Below are 21,204 nucleotides of genomic sequence, written 5' to 3'. Positions count from 1 at the left end.
ATATACATTCAGCCCTCTAGAGGAGAAGACTTATAAGTGGTAAAGAGTAGGCTGCTTTTGGAGAAGGAAGCGTGAGGTGAGATGGCAAATTTGGGAATACGTTTTCTAAGGAAGGCCTTGGAGGAGGCCATCATTCTGTAAACCTGAACTTGAGATACAGCAGTGTCCGTTTTGGGGATAGGAGGTCTCTGGGGCATTTATGATTGGGAGTGTGTGAAAATACTGATTCAGAGCCACGAGACCCTGTGACATTGGCTGCATCTAACCCAGGTCGTTCTCATTTAGGGCCCCAGACTAGGGAAGCTACAGTTATCTTCTGAAAGATAGTAAAAAAGATGATCTTGCTGCTCTTAAAGTGAAAGAATCCAAATTTTGGTGAAGAAATGTTTTAGGGACAGGATTGCCCCCATGTTTTTAATATCACTCTTGACTGTTTATTTCGCTTCTTATTTGGGGAAAAGGATATGGAAGTTCAGGTTGGGAAAATTACTTGGAAGAGTTTCTTAAGAATAACCTCATTAGATAGTTTGTGTGTAGATGTGAGAATAGAGTTTTCTTAGAAACAAATGATTTTTTTTATAGTTCAAATATTTTATTTTCCTTAAAGATAGGAGTAGATTTTATAGTTTGAGACTCTTGCTATTATTTAAGCAATAACCAATAAATGTGAGTAAGTAGCAATTATTTAGGAAGAATGATATAATGATGAACTATTGGAAAATATAAAAACTATAGATAGCATTGTGGAATTGGAAGGGACTTATCACCTGATTTGATAGACAGTTTCTCTCAGTATTCAGCCTCCTCACTGTAAAATGGTAAAAATATTAGTTGATCCAGAGTTATTTTAAGGAATAAAAGAGAATTTATTCATTCAACAATTATTTATTAAGTGCTTACTAGGTGCTGAGGCACATGCAGGTTCAGAGGATGTGTCTGTGTATTAGAAAGAAGAAAATCCTGGCCTTCATGGATTTTACTGACTAAGAGGCAAGAGGCTTTACCCAGCGATGACAAACGTGATGAGGGCTTCCAGTGTGCTCCCTGCAGTGGTGTTTTAGACTGAACACAGTGCCTGATAGTTGTGGTAGAAGAAGACTAGCACCAATGTGTCTTGGATGCAAAGTACACCCATTATCTCATTTAAATCTCACACCAGTTCTATAAACTAGGTCTAGTTTCCCCCCTTTTACAGCTGAGCAATGTTGTGTTCTTTTAGGTCTGTGATCAGATCATGGTTATTAAATAAATTAATGAGTAAACTTGGACCTAAAGTGTGGTCCAAGGTCTTCAGCCAGATAGTGGCAGAGCTGGCACTAGAACTGGTTTTGACTCAAGCTCAGGGCTCCTTTCATTGTACCACATTGCCCCTCAGAGCGTGCATGGGCAAATAATCGTATGTACCATGGTAGATAGGAAGAGTGCACAGTTTCAGAGATCCCATACTTGCCAATATGAAAATCATTTCACACAGTACAAATAATAACAGTGAAATCAGGGCTGCTGGCATCCTCAGTTTTAATTCCCATCGCTAGTTACATTCAGTTATCCAGTGAGATGGACTTTGAGCTGTGGATTTAGTGTATTAAGTAATAGGATCCAACTCGAAGTTTTCTCTGGCAAGCTATTGGCTGTGAAGTAAATTCAAGGCTATTCATCCAAAACGTAAGGTGTCCTGAAGTAGATGTATATGTCATCTTGTCTAATGGGTGGGTTGTGTGAGAGATTTTTCTTTCCAAATTGAGTCATTGGAGACCATTGCTCCTATTACTGCCTTTGAAGTCCTGCAGCTGGTGAACCTTTGGTAGTTGAGATTTCTTTCTCAAAAAACAAAAACCAAAAACATGTATTATAAGTACTTGTAGTCTAGTTGTGTGTGGGTTACGTGTCTTAATTAGTAAAGTTCTAGTGAATGTCTTGGGATTTTATAAAAACTTCAGTAATAACAACTAAAAATGAACATTTCTGATCCTTTCTCGTGACCCCATAATCAAATCCAAGTCAGTTTCTACTCTCTGCCTGCTATCCTCCAACTCTGAACCACCTTGAAAATACTTGTTTTTTCTAAACATTGTTAGTTTAGGGAGTTACTTGGAGTGAGAGAGTCTCTTTCCTTTGGCTTCCTTTGGGTCAGCAAAGCAGAGGAGTTAGTTTTGGAGGGTTCTCCTTCTATGCATCATCAGTTTTAGTCCTTGGCAACGTCTCTAGTCCCAAAGAAATGATGTGGGACTCCCCACGTCTTCCAGAATTTTTAGAAGGCATGTGATGTATTAACAGTACCTGTGTCTCTTCTGTAATTCATTTGGGCTCTGCAAAATGCCAAAGTGTGTCTAATAGAGCAGGACAAGACATGTGCCTATTTTCTTAAAAGTCAACCTTAATTTCGTGTCACTCCAGTCTGCCGCTGGTCTACCCGATAATTAGGATTTTAAGGCTTATGAGTAGTTAGGGGCGCTCCTAGTCCAGAAAGGAGATGCAACTGAAAATATGACATATATTGGCACTACCACTGCAGTGCTTTGGGTTTAAATATTCATCAGACAAAACTAAACTCTATGAAATGAATGCCAGGATAGACCAGTCTCATCCTGATTTCCTGTCTGGAGTCTATTGCTATAAAAGGTGTATATGTTTACAATTCCTGCCCCTAATAGTCCCTTGCTTCTGTAGAGCAGTGTTTCTTTCCCAAGCACTTAAATATGTTTGATTTTACCCTTGCACCTGTCTTTTAAGGCAGACACACTCAAGTTGACACACAGTTTTTCTCATGACAAGGACCAGTTGTGATTTATGGCCATTTACAGGATGTCAGTGATGTGGAGAGGGTACATTTTGAGCGAACAAGGCTATATATGTATATCCTTTCACTTGGCAATAAAGAACATGGTAAAAAGCTGTTTTCTTCTCAGTGAAGAGCCCTTAGGCTAACTTCCTATAATGTTCACCTAATGTGTTACTATGTTCAAGTCACCTTAACAAATATTTCTTGAGTGCCTGCCTCCTGCAAGGTATTCCACTGGCTGAAGTGAAAGTTTCTGTGAGAAGCCTGATGTATAGAATTTGGAAGTAAAAAAATGCAGTGTTAGTGTGGGTCTTTACTGCTTTAGTGGAAAAGAAAGTGTTATGAGGTAACCTGTCTTTTCCTTTATGAATTTGGCTTGTTTAGTAAGAAACATATTAACCAAAGATGAAAGGTAGATTCAGAAACATTTATTCACTTTTAATATGAGTAGAAACTTTTATTTTCACCAGAAATTCCTAAACACCTTGATGATAATAAAGTACAACCCTGATTTTGGCTTTTAGGGCCATGGATAAAAGATTTGTAGACTTACTGAAGAGTAGATTCTATGAAAGCACAGACTCCTGATAAACGCTGAGTGCCCTGTAGTCCTCTAGATCAGCGGTCCCTAACCTTTTTGGCACCAGGGACCAGTTTCGTGGAAGACAGTTTTTCCACGGACGGGGGGTTGGGGGTATGGTTCAGGTGGTAATGTGAGTGATGGGAAGCGGCAGATGAAGCTTCGCTGGCTCCCCGCCACTCACCTCTTGCTGTGCGGCCAGGTTCCTGGGGGGTTGGGGACCTCTGCTCTAAATAACTGTCCTAAAAGTGGAAGAACCAGTCTTTTTGTTGGTGAGGACCCAGTGGCCTCCATCATTGTAACTACTGTGATATAACCTGTAGTGTGTGATTGAGAAATAATTTAATACTGTTGACAGGGGTATTTGTTGCTTATTTTGTACATTTGCAAGCAGTTCTTTCTTCCTCATGATACTCCTTGCATTAATAGTTGAGCGAAATGACATGATGAGTCAATAAGACTGCTTTCCCTGTGACCAGAGTGGTCAGGACAAGTCAAGGTCTAATCAGACATTTTCATTTCATTAAGTTGGACTTTTGCCAGAGCCTTTTGGAAGCCAGCATAACACTTGTTCTTGCAGGTCACTGGCCCAGACACAGTCACATGATTACACCTCCATGCGAGAATGTCTGGGAAATGTTGTTTTATAGTCTTGTTTCGGAATAAAAATCAGGGTTCTGACGTTAAGAAAAAGGCTACTGCTGAGCTACCCCAATTCTTTTCCCTACCTCCGATTTCTTCCTGATACTTAGATGGAAGATCTGGCTGTATTCCTTTTCTTGAACTCTGTGTGGCATACTTGGGTACTTCATGTCCTAGTCTTTCAACCTGAGAGGAGGATCCTTCAAGTTTTTGCAGCTTTCAGCTCCATGAGCTCAGTAGGAGTATCCTTGAAGCAAAATAAGAACAGGGTGTTGCATGCTCGTTTTTTTTTTTTTTTTAATTTCAGATTTTAATGATCAATTTTAGTTATCTATGCAAAGTGATTCATGCAGATCATAAAATTCTTAGAGGAAAAGGAACCCTGGGACAGAAGACATGGGTCCACTGAGGGCGGTAGTCATGGTTTGCAAATAAAAATTGTGACTGCAGCCAGAAGAAGGAACAGTGGGTGCTGAGAAAGGAAATGACAGATAACCATTCCTAGAGGGTTTATTTGGCTTTTTAGAAATAAGTAAACGAAAAGTTCCCTCTAGTTTGCTGCTTTGAGTCTTCCCTTTGAACACATCATCTAGGCAGAGTTGACATAGATGGTTCTTTTAATTTAAAATCTCTGTAGTCTTCAAACAAGGAGGCCCCATGCAGGCAGTCTCATAGATGGTTGTGCATGAATTACCCATCTGTCTTCAAGAAAGGGAGTTTCTGATTTCCTTCTAAGAAAAGGATTTGCAGGATGTGGTGGGAATGAGGTGAGTGAGGCCTTCAACTTCCATGCAGTTGCAGACATCTTGGAGGCAACTTGAACTCTTTGGATCATACTTTAATCCCTGATACCTAAGGATGGCGATCCTAATTTCAGCATCTGGGTGGTATTCATGAAAGACTTGTGGTTGAATAAGTTAGGAAGGATGCTCATATGAATAAACCTTATTATATGCCCCAGTTTCTGGGCAGCCTGCAGTACCGAGTTCTGACCTGGGATGAGGATGCCTTGTGTGGAGCTAGTGCCACTGCAGCTCTTAAGTCTCATCCAAGATGGTTATTTTCCATGTGCTTCTGAGTAGCTGTTTCTTTGGCTTTCTAATAGCATGGATACTCAGCATAATCACAGACTCCTAGATATGGAAGTATCTGAATGATAATGTAGTGTAATCTCGAAAGAAATGAGATGAAAGAGGCCAAGTGACTTGCTTCAAGGTATCTGGTAGAAAAACTGGTGTTAGAACCTTGGTTCCGTGTTCTCAGTCCAGTGCTGTCTTTCAGCGCACTGAATTTCTCAGAGAAAATGAGACTAAATGCGGTGTTTTTCTGTGTCCTCCTTTGCTCCTGGTACTTAACAGACCTGGAATCTACTCATGTATGTGTCAGGTTTTAGATCAGCAATAGGCTCACTGATTATGGAAATAATTGGGGAGATGTGGTATGTGTGAAAGTTTCAGGTAAGCGAGGCAAGGGGTTGTTGTGGTGGATTGGGAGATGTTTGCCAGTTCAACTCACATTTGTGCAGTGCGTGATGGGACTTGGGGCTCTTCTTTCTGTAGCTTATTAACAGATAAGCTGTTTTGCTGCTGGAGCTGCTGAATCTACAATAGCATGAATCAGCAAGAAGGAGGTGTGATTAGTCACGTGGACTTAGGCCTTTCCCATTGCCAAGGCTTGATATATTCACATCTTCCACTTTTTTTTTTCCTTCCGGTTTTACTGAGATATAATTGACATACAGCACTGTAAAAGTTTAAGGTATATAGTGTAGTACTTTGACTTACATACATCATGAAATGATTATCACAGTAAGTTTAGTGACCATTCATCATCTCATATAGGTACAAAATTAAAGTAGAAAAAAAAGTGTTTTTTTCTTCTGTTTTTTCCTCTTTGTAGAGGCTCATCACATGGAATGATAGCATGTTTAGTCTTCTGTGTTACACTTGGTTTAGTCCACGTAATTACATGTAATGTAAAATTACATACAGTGCAAATCAGTCAAGAGGCTATCTTTCCTTCCTCCATCTCTGAGACATGGGTGACCACAGGAGGCCACTCTGTTGACATTTCTTGCTCTTGTCGTGGCCCTGTTGCCAATCAGTCTAAAAAAATATTCTTCTGTGAATTTCTTGTGAAGTTATTTACATGAAAAGTTCTCTAAACGTATGTAATTCAAACTTGATTCTTTGTTTAATGCCAGTGTAATTTATATTGACTAGAAAGACAATTATATGAATTCTAGATTTTCCCGGGAAATCTATAACATGCAGATCTGAAGTTCATATGGGACCTCTGTCTCCTCGTGAGCCCTAGGTAAGGTACAGTGAGGATGGATAAAGGAAGGAGTGAGTGATGCTTCATTGAGGAAGGTGAGCAAGGTGGCCAGATAGGTTTGTTTCATGACAAAGAGTGTGATTTAAGCACTTACATTCTTTTGAAAACATCTCTTTTCACCATCTCCCTATCCTGATATCACAGGAAGAAGGAAAAAACCAAACAAACCTGTTGCCTCATTTCCTAAAGCAGTGATTCTCAAACTTTAATGAACATGCAGATCACCTTGCCTTTTAGAAGACTGCCGACTCTGATTTAATAGTGGTGGGGCAGTGGTTCTCAAAGTGGGTTCCTCAGAGCAGCAGCTCTGGTTCCGCCAGCCGTGTTAGAACTATAAATTCATGGACCTCGCCTGACCTGCTGAATTAAAATCTCAGAGGATCGGCCTCAGAAACTGCTTTTACACATTCACCAGGTGATTCTTGTGTACCTTGAACATTTGAGAATCACTGCCATTGAAGCTATTCTCTTGGGATTTTCCCAGGCCCCTGGTGTTTGCTACTCTGTGATTGGGCCTTGGTATTATTCCCTTGCTCTTTAGCAATTGAAACTTTTGGGCAGAGATGTTACTTGAGGCTCCTGACTGGATGTTAGTGTCCAGCAAGTTAACTGGCTCTATTAAAGTATGTTTCTTAGTCCTTCACCACTCTCTCTGTTATAACCCTGATACTTTGTAAAGCAAAGATGCCATTTCATGGAATCATGAACATCAGTACCATGGCTAGACACCATACATAACATGGCGATTGGGTAATACCTTAAAAGGTAGACTGAAAAAGAAACCGACGAAATAAAACACCCCAGAAGAAAATGCTCTTGTAGATTTTCAGGGGTTTTACATCTTAATATCAACTGAGTCCCAATTCACAGATAGCTTCAATCATATTAATAGCCAGTGGGCGTTGTTACCTAGGTTCTATGCCTGCTTGGTTCAGATGAGTGCAACCATGCTTAGCAGTGCCTTTACCAGTGTTGCCATTACTGGTGAAGGAAGACTATTTTATAATAGGGATTGGATTCTCTCAGAAGTCAGTTTTCTTAAGGTATTTGCAAAGGATGAATGTTACCTCCTACAGTGTTTCAAGAGCTCTCACTTTAATTTTCTGAAAGTTTTATTGATTTCTTCCAAAGGCTATAGCTGGAGAAATACGCACTGTATGTTTGTCAGATTGGTTACAGGGTCTCCAATATAGGTGGGCTGAGGCTGTGTTTGTGCTTTTCCTCTGGGAGGTTTTTCATCTTAGAGAAAGGATCCATGTGTTTTGTGAATCTCTATAAAGCAGTGAGAGGAGTTCAAAATGTATTAGAGTATTCGACAAGAGCTCCAAAGAGGGCTATTTGGGCACAAGGTCTAGATGCTAATGTATTATGTTCTTTGAAAACAGCTTAAATGTAAGTACATATAAGAACCCTAGTTAAGATTTAAGGGTAATGCTGTAAGATCTCTCATAAAGGATTCACAAAAAGTGCTGCAATTTTGTAACCTTTCCAGAAGCAATACAGTGTATGTTCACCCCTCATTTGCAACTTGAAGAAATTTATCCAGTTTATGCGGAAAATTGAAAAGAAGCAGATGCTTATTCCTAAGCTAGAGTTTTGAAGGCCAACAATTAAAATAAACACGTCTCTGCCAAAACTTGAACTAAATTAAAAAATTTAGCATATAAATTAAAGCTTAACTTAAAACTAAATTTATCAAGGAAATACATTTGTTTTGCATTACTGGTTTCAATGATTGTGAAAAGGCTTCATTTTTATGGAACACTGAAGATTTTTCAGAGTTTCCAACAATTTATTAGACAATTGCACCACTGAAAATGAGTTACGAGGGTCTGGCTTAAATGTATGAACTATTAGCACATCGTTGATGAGTTTAGAGAGAGATGTTAAAGCAGCCATTATCCTCCTGCAGGTTCATGTTCCTATTCCCAGGGGACTGTAAGAAACTGGTTTGTAGCCTGAAAACAGATAAAGCTATGGGCTGAGGATATACGTAGCATCTCTTCTCTCCTATTCGTTTGTTCTTTCTCTTGGGAATCTGAATTTTGGGAGATTGCTGATGAATTGCTGTCAGGCATGGGTACTCTTAGTTTATTGCCATAGAAGAAGAGAGAGATTACTTCCTTGTTTGCAGTACCTGTCTGCTCTAGTCCTGTCTGTACAGTGTTTCCGAATTAATATTTCCTAAACACCTACCTCATAACTTTTTTTCATTTACTAAATATTTATTTAGTTCTTGTTTTCCCAGCTTTCTTGAGGTATAATTGACAAATAAAATTGTATATATTTAAAGTGTACAAACTGATTTGATACACCTAGACATTGGGAAATACTTGTCCTGATGAAGTTAATTAACATTTTCATCACCTCACATAGTTCCCCTCTACCCCCATACCCTTGTGTTTGTTTTTTTTTTTTTTTTGGTGGTGAGAATGCTTAAAGTCTATTTCAGCAAATTTCAAGTATACAAGACAGTATTATTAACTACTGTAACCATGTTGTACATTGGATCCTCAGAACTTATTCATATTCTTCTTAAAACTGAAAGTTTGTACGTTTGACCAACGTTTTCCTGATTCCCTCATCTCCCAGACCCTGGCAAGGACCCTTCTATTCTGTTTCTGTTAGTTCAATTTTTTTTTTTTTTTTTAAAGATTGCACATGTAAGTGATACCATGTAGCATTTGTCTTTCTCAGTCTGACTTTTTCCATTTAACATAATGCCCTCCGAGTTCATTCATGTTGTCACAAATGACAGGATTTCCTTCTTTTTTATAGCTAAATAATATTCCATTGAATATATATACCACATATTCTTTCTTCGTTCATTGATGGACACAGGTTTCCTTATCTTGGCTATTGTCATAATGCTGCAATGAACATGGGAATGCAGATATCTCTTTGGGATACTGATTTCATTTCCTTTGGATATGTATCCAGAAGTGGGATTGCCGGATCATTCGGTAGTTCTATGTTTAACTTTTTGAGTAACCACCATACTGTTTTCCATAGTGACTGCACCAATTCGCATTCTCACCAACAGTGTACAAGGGTTCCCTTTATTCATATCCTCACCAAGATTTGTTATCTCTTGTCTTTTTTCATAATAAACATTATAATAGGTAGTGAGGTCATATCTCATTGTGGTTTTGATTTGCATTTCCCTGATGATTAGTGATGTTGAGCACCTTTTCATATATCCGTTGGTCATTTGTATGTCTTCTTTGGGGAACTGTCTATTCAGGTCCTCTGCCCACTGTTTAATTGGATTTTTTTTTTTAATTTTGCTATTGAGGCATATGAGTTCTTTGCATGCTTTGGATATTAATCCCTTATCTGATAGGTAGTTTGCAAATGTTTTCTCACATTCTATAGGTTGCCTTTTCATTTTGTTGGTTGTTTCCTTTGCTGTGCGGAAACTTTTTAGTTTGATGTAGTTCTACTTGTTTATTTTTACTTCTATTGCTTGTGCTTTTGGTGTCAAATCCAGAAAGATATGGCGAAGACCTATGTCAAATAGCTTATTACCACCTATGTTTTCTTCTAGAAGTTTTATGGTTTCAGGTCTTACATTTAAGTCCTTAATCCATTTCAAGTTAATTTTTGTCTATGGTATTCTTTCGCATGTGGGTATCAATTTTCCTAACACCAGTTATTGAATAGACTATCCTTTCCCCATTTTGTGTTTTGGGCACCATGGTCAAAGGTTAGTTGACTGCATATGCATCCCACATAACTATTTTCCTGAAAACTTTCATTTACTCCTGTTTGCTGTGCCAGGATGCATGGCCCTCAGTTTACTGTTCTATTTTCATTGATCCCTAATCATCACTCTGCTTCAGTCAGTCCAGTGATTTTCCTTCTTCCACCTCATCTCAGGTTCATGCAAAGTAGCTTCTTGGGCAAAGTTGCCTTTTCTTTCTAAACAGGTCCAGTCAGATCATCACATATGACTGCTTGTACATATAGAGGAAGGCAGACTATCAGGAGAAAACTATTTTAGGATTCTATGTTATAAACATTTTAACTAAAAAACTTTTAAATTTAACGAGTTCATGCTTCTTAAAAAGAAAATGCTGAACACAATTTAATCCTTTCTAGATAAATTAGAGTGACATTATACACAGTAAAAATAAGTTGCATTGTAGTGATTTCTACTAGACAGGTAAGGTATTAAGGACTAGTTGTCCCTGTATTAAATGAACCTGGGCTGTGTCTTTCTCATTGTTTTGTACTCTCTAATTTTTAATGTTTTTTTTGTTTTGTTTTTTCTCTGTTGCTGTCAGTATCCTTACTGCTGAATCTGTCTCTAAATAGAAGTACTTTCGTATCTGATATAATTTTTTTTTAATTTATTTTATTTATTTAATTTTGGCCGTGTTGGGTCTTGGTTGTTGTGTCGTGTTGATGCTGTGGCTTCCCCTCCTCTCCCTGTCTTTGGGGAGCGACCCTTTTGTTATTCCTTTACGTAACATTTCTGGTATTTCAGGCGGGAGCAGATATAAGTGTTTATGCTCATTCCCCATATTTACCTGAAGGTTCTCCTCTTTTGCTGGGCTGGTTGCACCGGCCTTTGGTGGCTACTGCATTGTCCACACCTCAGGCTGCCCTCCTGGAGACTGTGCGCAGGGATGTAGGGATGCAGGGATACTAGCTGTGGCAGGAACGAGGCGACGTTTAAGCATGGGCCCTGGTCTGAGCTACAGCTGTTGAGCATTTGCTCTAACGCGTATTAGCTGTGTGTCCTTGGACAAGTCACAACCTCTCTGTGTTTCACCTGTGAAATGGGGGTTATAACAACACTTACCTGAAAGGTCAGCTAGATAGTGCCTGCAAAACACTTTGCTGCTTCCAGCACAGAGTAAGGGCTCAATAAATTGGAGCAATCGTTATTATTATTAATATAATTAACATACTATCGTATTTCTCAGAGATAAGAACATCTCTGTATTATCATCATTACATCTGAGATTAGACCAGATAAAAACAAGACCCAATTATAATAATTTCTACCATGGGTCTTCTACCAAGACCCATGGTAGAAATTAGAGAAAAGTCCAAATGATTTCCACCAAGTTATGTATTAAATCGTTTATTTATAATTATATTATTATTTATCATTTTATTATGTTATTTTATTTTTTGCTATTTATTTCTGTATCTAGTTATTTATGAAGCACCTGCTACGTAGCTGGTGCTATATACCGTAAGCCCCATGGGAACCAGGCCACAGAAGTGTGAAAGTGCAGACTCTGTCTTTAGGGAGCTTACATTTCAGCCAGAGAGAATAGTTAAAGAACAGTTAAATACTGAGTTATTAATTACTGGCTGAAGTGAAACAGGGATGAGCAAGGAGATGGTATGGGGGTTAGATGAGGGGAAACGTGGCTTGGGGGAAGATGTGGAATTGGTCTGGGCTTGGAGGATGAGGCAGGGCCAGATGCACCAAAGGAAGGACAGGGTCAGAAGCAATAGGAACCCCTTTCCCCACCCAGAGAGGGAGGGGAAGCTTTGTGTTTGCAGGTCACAGTGAGAAGGGGGTGGGGGGGCAGGGGCCCAGAGGTGGGGTGTAAGGTTGGACGTTGAGGTGTAATCAGATTGTGAGCGGCTTAGAAAGAGGGGCGGACGGGCTGGCAGTTAACGTGGCAGACACCGGCTCTCTGGGCAGGAGGATGGCGGGGCGGATGGTGCAGCAGGTCCCTGGGGCTTTACTCCGGTCCCCATCTCACCCTCAGCAGAAGGAGAACTCAGAGGGAAAGTTTCCAAATTCGCCTGATAAGCTGAGTGATGGGATGAATGAAAAATTGATGTGGGTCATAAATATTGTAGGAGAGAATGCACCAGATTCCCTTAAGGGTAAAGTTCAGGGAGAAACCTACTGCTGTGGAGGAAAGGGGTTCCGTGGGGGAGAGAGGGGGAGGGAGGGGGATGCCCATCGGGGATCCCGCGGTGCCACTCCCAGTATCCGGGGCCCCCGGGTCCTTGGAGAAGCTGCTGCTGCTCAGCGATGCTCCCGATGGAATAGAACGGCCAGTGTCCATTTGGTGAAGGGCATGGGGGCAGAGATGCTCCGTCTCCCTCAGCCTCAAGGCTGCTGCCCTGGATTCCTTTCAGCTTCCTCAAGGGGCGATGCAGATGTGACCCCAGAGAAGCTGAGGTCTCTGCTGAGCTCGCTGATGCTGGCTGACACTGGATGGCCCTCCTTTTCCACCAGCCCCACAAGCTCTTCCTCACAAGGCTCTCCATGGGGTCTGGGCAGAGTCCACAAGTCTCTGTGACCCTAGGTGGTCCCCTAGAGGTCAGAGTTCCGGGGCTCTGAGTCATTTTTCTGGTTGCCTCTTTGCTCCACATGCACCTCGGAGCACTGGTGCAAAGATCTTGGTGATGAGTCTTTGCATCCAAATACCTGCTGGTGAACTTTCTTCCGAGAAGGAGCACAGACAGTGAAAGGAGGGAGGCGGAGCCTTAATGCTGGCTCAGGGGGCCAGCCCCCCTGCCCGCATCCCCAGTGGCTTCTCATCACCTGTCTCTGGCGGTTTATTTCAGGAACACTTGAGATGGGCGTGTAGTGTGAGGGGAATAGTTACAAGCAAGCAAGGCAGGGGTGGGGAGCGAGAACAGTCTTGCTGGGTGGTGGGCTGATAAACGTTCACCAGCTCTTGGGGGTAGGGGTAAGGGAGGCATCTTGACTGGCAACGTCTGCTGATTGCTGTGTGTTAACACTCTCACTGTGAGCCAGGTCATGTCACCAACAGGATGCCAGGCGGCTAACACAGTTCCCCAAGATGTAGCAATAGACTCACCCAAGCTGGTAGGCACATGCCTGGCCCCACTGTCTTTGGAAGCTTAGAAACCTGAGTTGCCATCGTGCATTCTACCATCAGCCACAGCGAGACTGGGTATCTTGCCTCCCTGTCCCTCAGGTGGCCAAGAGTTTGTCTTTCTCTGGACCCACGGTAGGTTATCATGGTAGAAATTAGAAACTGGAAACCCAGGGGAGCTTTGGAGAGTCCCTCTGGGCTCACTGACTGCTGATGGCATCGGAATCAGATGCAGGAAGGAGGGAGGGGCTGGTAGGAACCCCTGCAGTTGCCCCAGAGCCTGAGGGATGGGCTGGCTGGCAACTGGTCCAGCTCTCCCTGCCTACCAGGGGTGTAGTTGGCAGTGCCTCCCACTGGCTGAAAGGTTTCTGATACCCCTGCCAGCCCTCTGAGTCTGTGTTGATGACAGCGACCACCTACCCAGCTCCATTACGGGTCAAGCACTGTGCTGGCTGCAATGTAGACCTCATCTCGGTCAGTCTCACAGCCACCCTAGGAGGTAAGCGTGATCTTGACCCCCACTTTACACACAGAAACCGAGGCTTGGATTAAATAACGTGCCCAAGGTGATACAGTTGGTAAGTAGCAGAGCTGGTTCTGTTTGACAGGAGCTGGGGGGAGTCAGCGCTGGGGGGGAGGGGCGGGGGAGGGTGAGCGGGAAGCCGGACTGGGGCCAGCTGCCCTGTCCCTCCCGGCCCCATCTTGTGGCAGCCAGGTGGGCGGCGGCATCTGTTGGCAGCTCTGGGTCAGGGGCGTCCACTGGCTTCCCCGGCAGGTCTTGGTGGGAGGGCGAGTCAGGCACTCTGTTCCCAGGAGGGGTTGGCGGATCTTGGGCTTAATGATGGGCCTGCAGTACTGGCAAAGCGGGGATCACTCTGCCTGCTGGGAAATGTCCTAAGGAACCCAGCTGAGCTGCAGTTACGGAGGTAGATTTCCTGCTCTTTTCCACATCTCATGATTAATCCAGAAGCCTGAGCAGTGCGTGTGATGAGGCTCAGCAAAGTGGCTGTGGGCATCTCCAGCCTCCTTTGCAAGCCCCGCTTTTCCTCTGGAGTAGGTGCCCTGGAATCTGGGCCAGCCGTACACATTTCAGCAACTCGATTACAAGAGACAGAAGAGGCCGGGTGTGTGGCACCAATAAAACCGCACACACCCTGTACTTCTCTCTGCCTGTTGCTGGTTTGTGCATTTCCCCACCACACCTCCCGAGAGCAGTTTGTTTCCCGGAAGCAGCAGAAGAGAGGTCGGGAGAAGGAGATGCCTTATTGTTGTGAATGTGATGGACGTGGTGGCACCACAGGGGACTGGACAGCAAGGCAAAGACTCCAGTGTCTGATGAACTTACTGGTTGAACTTACCGCTTACTGGTCTTTGGCAGGTAATCAGCTTCTAAGAGTCTCTGTTTCTTCATCTGTAAAATTGGATCACGGTACCTGCACTCATTGATTTAACAAATAATATAAACAGATAAATCCATACTCTGGCGTATTCTAGGTGCTGGAAATCAAGCAGTAAACAGAACAGTCTCTCCTCTTCGGATGTTAATAGTCTAACATGGGAAGATGGAAAACGGCAATGACATCTGTGTCAGGTGGTTATGATACTTAGAAGAAAAATAAAGCCGGGCTGAGGGGTAGGGGAGACAGTGTATGCATGTGGGGATGACTTTTCTTAAAGGACAGTCAAGGAAGGCATCTTTGATAAGATGATACTTCAACAGAACCTGGAAGAAAATGAGGTGCCATATAGATGTCCAGGTACGGCAAAGAGCTAGTTCAAAGGTGCTGGAGTGGGAGAGTGCTTGGCAAGTTCAAGGAGCATGAAGAAGCTCTGTGTGGCTGGAGGGGTGGGAAAGTGGGGGTCAAGGAGAAGAGGGCAGAGAGGGTGTGTGTGTGTGTGTGTGTGTGTGTGCACGCAGGGGCTGGTTGGATCATACAGCCTGGCAGGGTTACTCTAAGTGAGATGGGAAACAACTGGTGGCCTTGAGCAGAGAAATGACCTGATGTATATTTTAGAAAGACCACTCTGGTTGTTCAGTGGAAAGGAGCTTTTAAGACTGTAAGCTCGGTGCTCTGTGACCACCTAGAAGGGTGGGATGGGGGGGAGGAGGGAGGTCCAAGAGGGAGGGGATATATGTATACCTATAGCTGATTCACTTCATTGTACAGCAGAAACTAACACAACATTGTAAAGCAATTATACTCCAATAAAAACAACAACAACACTGTAAGTGGAGAAGCCAAAAGACCAGGTCGGAGGTGACTGCATCTCCAGGTGAGAGAGGAAGAGAGCTTGGATTTCAGCAGTGGTCGTGGTGATAAGTGACCGTCAGAATCTGGAAATATTCTGTAGGTAGAACGTGTAGGACGAGCTAGTATGAGGGGTGGGTTGGGTGAATAGTGAGACACAAAGAGACACCTCGAGATTTTGTCCTGAGATTGGGATTGACACATACACACTACTGTGTATAAAATAGGTAACTAATAAGGACCTACTGTATAGCACAGGGAACTCTACTCAATACTCTATAATGGCCTGTACGGGAAAAGAGTCTAAGAAAGAGCAGATATACGTATCTGTATAACTGCTTCACTTTGCTGTAAGCCTGAAACTAACACAACATTGTAAATCAACTCTACTCCAATAAAAATTTAAGAAAAAAGAAACAACACTTTTGCAATAAAAAAAAAGATTTTGTCCTGAACGATGGGTAAACTGCAGTTGTCACATATTGAAACGGAGAACTGGGTGAAAGGAGAACCCTTTGGTTGTGGGGTGCAGGAACCAAGAATTTGGCTTCAGGCGCATTAAGCAGCAGTAGTCTCTTGGATACCCAAGTGGAGGTGATGGGTAGACAGAGGCGTGTGAGCATCCGGGGCCCCGGGAGAGGCCGGGGCTGGGATACGCTCATCAGTGTGTAGTTCATTAACAATCTTGGGGCTGCGTGAGATCATCAAGGGAGTGAGTGAGGATGGAGAAGAGGAGTGGGTGGGACATTCCAAGGTTTAAAAGTCAGAAAAATGAGACAGAACCAGCATGAGAGTCAAGAGAGCCTGCTTAAGACGGGACATAGTACAGAGTGGGTGCTCAGTAAATCACAGCCACTGCCATCACCATGACCATCGGTATTTTCATGGGCAGAGTACGGAGAAGTGAAGTTTGAAACCAAAATAGCAAGAGTTCAGGAGGACGCACTTCATCTACTTTTTCCTCTTTTCCTTCCCTTTCTTCTGGTTGTGCATCAACCATGGTCTCAGACTTCCAGCTACTTACTAGAAATAAAACAAAACCATACAAAACTTCTGGGCACCTTACAAGCCCACAACTCAGTTCAAGATACTCAAGAAGAGCTGAGGTCTTTGGGTTGTTGGTAGGGTGAGTAATCACTGAACAGAGTCAGGGCACTGGATGTGACTTTCTCCTCTTACCAACTCACTATATGACCTCAGGCAAGTCCGTCCCTGCCTCAGTCCTGGAGGAGGATAGAGACTTCCATTCAGGGGAGAATACTGACTAGCTCACCAAGTTTCCTACTTGGATGGCATCTCTGCCATTTGCTTTTCTCCTCTCCAAAGCATATAGATCCTATCCTCAATTATTAAAGCAAGATAACAGTGCTTTTGATTTCCCTCTGAGAGTCTAACCTCGAATTGTGGGCTGTTTAGTACTTACAAAGTCTGGGAGAGGAGTGCCCTCTAGGAGTGACCATCCAAGGTCCCCCGCCCCATCCACCCCTGTAGGCAGTCTGAGGCAGATGCCTCTCACTGGTCTACCAGAAGGCCAATTACTTGAACCATATTAGTTTATTTATAATTATCTTCACTGAATTGCATTTTAGGAATCATGCCCTTGGCTTTCATTAAACATCCTTGAAACAGTCATGCAAAGTTCACTGCTGCATTTGCACGAGAACTACTGTTGCAGACACGACCTATACGCTTCTGGAAAAGACTTCCTGAGTGTTTTTGTGAAGCACAAGTCTGCAGGATATTAATAAAAATTTCATTATGGGAAAAGTTGAGTGAGTTTGGAAAAAAACCCAGGTGTCTTTCTTAAAGGTTATCTAAGAGGCTTTACTAACAAAAAGTACAGTGGGTCCTTAGACAGAGGATAAACTGCAAGATTTCCCATTTTGTCGACCCTTAGAATCCTGTTTTGGTGGTGCAGCTCTTGGGATCAGTGCTCTGAGCACCCAGCAGAAGAGGCTCTGAATGCTTCGGGCTCAGTTAGTCAAGCACCGTGAGCTGCAACAGGGAACATACAGACAGGAGGCCAGGTAAGCAAGCGACAGGGGAGCCTGCAGGGGGATGAGCAGCGAATGGGCAGCTGGCTCTTCCGTGCACAGCGATCCTGGGTGCCTGGGGTCCCAAGAGGCTTTGCAACGTCCTGGCTGCATCAGATACTAACTTTGCTATTCATGGAGTTAGGGGTCCTAGTCTCAAATATATCCCTCAGTGACCCTCCTGTACAACAACACACGGAGTTAAAATATTTTAAAAAATAATTCATTGTTAGGAAAAGGACACAGAGACATGTGCTGTGTTTACAGTTTCATGGGCGAGATGGGGAGGAATGCCACTCGCTCCGACAGCTCACTACCTAGGAAGACCACTGAGAGTCTCTCCCCTCCTCTCCCGCAGCTGGAGTCTCTCTCTTTCACTTCCTGACGTGTACACCCCGTCAACCCTCAAATTTCAGCCTCCGAAGCTCCGAGAAAGCCCCTTGGGGAATACTCTGCTCCTCCCTTTCACTGGGCAGAGCGACCAGCACAGGTGTGTGTGCAGACTGCCTGCCCTCCTATCCATGCAAGGTGCATTATTTAGAGGCTAATGATTTCATTGTAAAGTGGGAAGTGAAATGTGTTTCGCTAAAGCTTCCAAAGTGAGGGAGGAAGGAGGGAGGAAGAGGGTAGGTCAATGGGTAAATATGACTGCCTGATGGTCTGCGTCCAGCCGTCTTCCTAAGGCTGTATCTTTAACTGGGAGGTACAGCAAGATGATCGATAGCACAAGCAACCTTAGGAGAACCACACCGGCCAGCCCGGATCAGCAGAGTCTGTGTGGTGAGATTTAAGGGGGTGCTTAGTTGGCCCTCCAGCTGTAAGTGTTTGCCAGATGACTTGTAACTTCACCACTGGAGCCAAATTCCTTTGACTCTTAGGGCTCTTTCTGCATTCAAGAGCCCTTGGAAATGAGAAATCCCTGAAATGGGTTGTCCCCTGCTGTCAGCTAACCCTGACGCTCAGGAGTAGAGTTGGGAGTAACGGGACGCCGTGTACCCGGGGTCCTTCCTGGGCGTGTGTAACTCTGAGGCTAAGACAGTGAGACTGGCAGTTTAAGAAGCACCTCCAGGACCATGTCACCTACTGGCAGGCGGAGTAAGGACCCTGCAAGGTGGACAGACATACCTCTTCTCTTATCATTTGAGGGTTTGAGAGAAGAGGCACCGGGAGTTTAGCCTTAGCCCTTCCCACAGGTCTAGAGGTGGGAAGAGAGAGGGATGGGCTTTGACCCTGGGCGGCTCCTCCCTCCAGGCCAAGACCCTGGAGGAGGTTTAGTTTGTATCTTCAGAGGGGATGGGGTGCCCAGGCAGGTGACTGAAGACTTTATCTCCGAAGGACCCAGCATTAGAGAGCTGAACAGCCCCAGACCCCACAGGCCGGGAGAGCTTCTGGTCATCCTTCCGTGGGGTCCCATCACCTCCCTGCTGGAGGCAGACTGGGTACCAGGACCCTGCGGTGAAGCCGACTGGGGAGCAGCTTCCTCCAGCCTCTCCAAGCCCAGACGTCAGCGGCGAGGCTCAGACTTGGTGGCTGTGCTCTGTCTCTGCACAGGCTTGTGTACGCGCAGCGGGGGACCCACGCAGGGGACCGGGGTGGGGAAGCACACAGGAGGAAAGTGCAGAGTGGCGGCAAGTGGCGGTGGTGATGCTGGGGCAGTGCGAGCGGACAGTGGCTCTCCTGGAGGCTCCACCCCTCGGCGGGCTGGCGTGGGACCTGGGAACGGACAGTCCACGTGGAGGGGCAGCTACTCAGGGCTGCCCTGCCGGGGGGGCGGGCGGTGCTGTCAGGTGGGGGCTGCCTTCAGGGTGGAGTTGTAGCAGAGAAGTGGGGTCACCCCTCTTGGAAGCTTTTGAGAATGCGTATGAGGAGGGAGCTGCGAACGGAATCCGGAAAAGGTAAGGAGTGCCAGCTTGGTGGAGTTGGGTGCTGGCAGAACTCGCCTTGGAGTCGTGGGAGCGTTCCCAGGAACATCCAGGGGATCGCCACCGGGGCCCCAGTGGTCCCACAGGCCTCCTGAGGCTGGCTGTGCTGTGCTGAAGCCCATATCAAGGGCCCTGGGGATGGCAGCAGAGGCCAGCATGGTTGAGGGTCCCCCGCACCCACCTCCTCTCTGCAGGGACCACAGAACTGCACGCACCGTGGGTGTTCTTCACCTGCTCACAAAAGAGCCGGGTCATTGCACGCAGCAGGAAAGGCTTGACGGGGGGTGACGGGAGGAAGGGCAGGAGCAGAGATTTTCCATCTTGATGGTTTTGTTCAAGGCCAGCCCAGAAGCAGCTGACGTTGGCTTCATTTATCCAAAGGGCACGGCGAGTGACCCTCTACAACCCAGGGATCCTGAAATATTTAGAAGCTCTAATGTTTGGGTGGGAAGAGAACCTCTTTTGGATGAGAAGCTCAATTATTCAGGAAGGGAGAGCGCCCGTTGTCTGGGGCGTAGGGGGGGCACCTTCCTGCTGCGTTGGCGGGGTGCCGGGCGCGGGGCACCCTGCCTGGGACACTTGCCCTGCTCTGTGGGTGAGGCCTCTCCCACAGTGCTGGGCTCTGGGGGACTTTTCTCGTGGCCAAACTCTTCGGGAAAGTGACACAACGGCCTCTTTCTTCCAACAGCACCTCTGATTGAGCCTAGGGTATGGTTCGAGGTTGCGTCTCTTGTAAACCCCCCTTCAGCTGCTGTCAAGGGCTGGCACCGGAGCTCTTGAATTTAGGCTGATGTGGGTCCTGCTAGAGCCTGCTGTCATCTGCACGTGTCAACAAATGTGTATGCAGGTGTGGACCAGCTGGATCTCTCTCCTTCTCTGGGAAGCGTGGTTTTCAGCAGCGTCAGGCTGGGAAGACAGACATTTCATGAACCCTGAAGTCCTGTGCAGGCAGTTGTCACACAGTGTTCCACCAGCGGCCCACGGCCGGCACAGAACACTGCAAAGCTCCATCTAGCACAAGTGACCACGGGGAACGGGTTGAGAATCCTGCTGCATTGTACACGTCTCCTAAGGGAAGAACATCAAGAAAGATGAGCTCGCCGCGGAACTGGCGAACTGTGTGGAAGGGGCGGGATCTGTAGAGCTCAGCAGCGGCGAGCTCCTGTCATGGCTTGGCCAGTTCGGGTCTCCCCCTGTCACTTATGAGGGTGCGGCGATGTTTTCCCAGATGTGGTCCCCGTGTACAAAACAAAGAATCGCTTTGCACAAAGCCAGAAGGGATATGTTGAAAGAATTATCAGAAGAGAATAATACATAGGAAATGTTTGTGCTCGCATGCAAGGAAACTTTGTGGGGTATCTGTGGCTGCCAAAGTGACATCTGGCAGGATTAACTGGATCACCAGAGCCAAACAATGAGGACCGGGAAGGCAGCAATAACTGTGAGGCCTGGGCCCATGTGGGGGCAAGATTTTGAGAATGACCACTTAGGTGACAAAATGGGATTCCCACGAACTGCAGCTCTGGTTAGTTTCTGGTCTGGAGCCAGATCCTCTCTCTGATGCAGACGTGGGAGGACGGAGCGGCAAGAGCTGCCCAGCTGCTCATCTGGGAACTCATCCTCCAAGGGACTCTGTCCCTCGTTCTCCTCCCGTACCTGGAGGCGGCAGTCAGCGGGCAGCACCTCTCACAGCACCCCCACGTACACCTGCTCAGACCACCTGCTCGGAGCTACTCGTTTGCCCAGCCCAGCATACCTGTTCCACCTGTCTGAAGACCCGCCGCACATTTCCTCGAAGCACACCCCAGAGCTCTTCGTCACTCCAGCCACGCCTCAGC

At 45.2% G+C, this 21,204-nt stretch overlaps 2 long non-coding RNA genes across 24 annotated transcripts in view; one reads left to right on the top strand and one right to left on the bottom strand.

Moving 5' to 3' along the window:
- The window catches only part of LOC309658226, a 477,715-nt gene that overhangs the window by 8,077 nt on the left and 448,434 nt on the right, over nucleotides 1-21,204 (top strand). For 11 of the 23 annotated variants that reach the window (XR_014262067.1, XR_014262068.1, XR_014262070.1 and 8 more), the window contains exons 2-3: nucleotides 17,309-17,438; nucleotides 17,803-17,934. The exons of 1 other annotated variant lie outside the window; for it this stretch is intronic. This is a non-coding gene — a long non-coding RNA (uncharacterized lncRNA). Of the gene's footprint in view, nucleotides 1-14,005; nucleotides 14,754-17,308; nucleotides 17,439-17,802; nucleotides 17,935-20,054; nucleotides 20,282-21,204 lie in introns of those variants that run through there. 11 more of the 23 variants (XR_014262109.1, XR_014262110.1, XR_014262111.1 and 8 more) reach the window with 4 other exon arrangements.
- Nucleotides 7,329-11,632, bottom strand: LOC309658259. Its single transcript, XR_014262150.1, has 2 exons — nucleotides 10,874-11,632; nucleotides 7,329-7,613 (listed from the first exon to the last, which is right to left on the bottom strand). It is a non-coding gene; the product is annotated as an uncharacterized lncRNA (long non-coding RNA).

This window comes from Balaenoptera physalus (assembly GCF_965194825.1).
Source record: "Balaenoptera physalus genome assembly, chromosome: 3".
NCBI classification, from domain to species: Eukaryota; Metazoa; Chordata; class Mammalia; order Artiodactyla; family Balaenopteridae; genus Balaenoptera; species Balaenoptera physalus.
Note: the sequence above shows the minus strand (reverse complement) of the source record. Positions and strands in the feature narration are given on the sequence as shown.